Consider the following 1,862-nt stretch of genomic DNA (forward strand, 5'->3'; position numbering starts at 1 on the left):
ATTGATTACCCTTGTCAGATTATGTCTTGGTGTGAGTGGTCGTTCAGTGTTGAGTGATCTCTTGAGTTTCCCTTTGTTATCTTGCATGATGTATTGTGTTTACTATTTGATTTAATTATTATTAATTAATTGATTGATTTATATAGTTTAATAATGTTAAATTAAATTAATAAGACATATAGTTTATAATTATAAAATAAATATATGGTTGGTAATAATATTTAATATTATTGAGAGGGTAATACTGGATAAATAATTTTATATCATTAGATAATTATTATCCATTATTTAATTAACTGGTTTGGAATTATTATCATTAATTTGTAATATTAAGGCTTTGATATTTAATTATATAAATAGTCTTTGATTTTTTATTGTGGCTTTAATTTATTATAGCCTTGGTTTATTATATTTATTTATTGGGATTTGTAGTTAATTGTGCCCATGAGTATTATTTTATTGGTTGATTTATTATTTACATTCTTGGGTTGATGAAATAAATATTATCCTACCTACCTTGTTTATGGTTGGTTGAGTTATCGGGTAAGTAAATTAAATATTATTTTATTAATACTTACCTTGGATTTTGGAAAGGGTTGGTAAGAAAGATTATTTAGTCTATTATTCTTATTCACCAACATTATTTCATAGTTGGGTTGATTTCTATTTATTGGCTTTCTTGTGATTTCATGGGGGTTGGCTTTTCATATGCATTTTTATGGAGTTGGTTTTTCGGAAGTATTCTGTGAAATTGGAATTGGATTGCTTGGAGTAATTTGGATTGTGATCTTGTTGAATTCTTTCTTCATCAATTCTTCAGTTCAACTTTCACCAAGTCAGAATATTTCTTCTCTTGCATTTTTGGTATGGAAAGATTGTCTACGCCATGTTTTCTTGAGAAATTTGGGAAACAAATAATTTATATAGTTGTATAGTTTGATTATGAAATTATTATATAGTTCAACTATAGTCTGGGGGAAAATTATTTGTCTGCAATTGTTTTCCATCGTCGTGTATGGTCAGTTTTGTTCTCTGTGATTCGGGTCTATTTGGCTCCCTGTGTGTTCTTTTTTTATGGGAATTGAGAGTTTGGTGTTGATATGAGTTTTTCCTCATTGAGTTTTGGGAGGTCTAAGTCTTGTTTGGTTTCCTATGAATACTCATGTTAGGCATTGCCGGGAGTATTTCTCAGAAGCTTGTTTATCTATTTATGTCTAGAATATTTATCCTTGAGCTTTAAAACCAAATTATTATGCTTAGTTTTGAAGCCTTATATTGATTTTCTAATTTTATTTTATTGTCATAAGCTTATTATTTTCATCTGAGTTTTTGAGTATTTGCGCTAAAACTACATATGCGCTATTTTATTTGTCATATGCATTGTTTTATTTATCAAATGTGTTGTTTTGTGTCACATAGGCACTACAAAATGATGCAAATGCACTGAAACCTTATGTATGCACCAAAAATGTATGTATATGCATTGAATCATTGGGTAGAAGCACTGCAGAGACTTGTATATGTGCTACACAGTTATGTAAATGCACAATTCTAGCTATTTTCTATGTTTTGAGCATTTTTCTAGATTTTTGAGTTTCAGTCTAGGTTTTTTCGATTTCTCAGTTGATCCAGTAATTTGTCCAAAGGTTGTTTTGTGCTTTTTGAGTACTCTTGGATGTCCAGAGTAATATTTTGATGTATTATTTGATCATTTCTATTGCAAGATGAGTAATCCCTTGTTATGTGTTGGCTTATTAGTCTATGTTGATTTATGAGATGTATGTGGATTATGTTGTTGGCTCATTATGCATTTATGTGATTTTATCTAGGTTAGTCAGATTATGTTTTGTGAGCCTTCTTGT

Source organism: Cryptomeria japonica, chromosome 4 (genome assembly GCF_030272615.1).
Source record: "Cryptomeria japonica chromosome 4, Sugi_1.0, whole genome shotgun sequence".
Taxonomy (NCBI): Eukaryota; Viridiplantae; Streptophyta; class Pinopsida; order Cupressales; family Cupressaceae; genus Cryptomeria; species Cryptomeria japonica.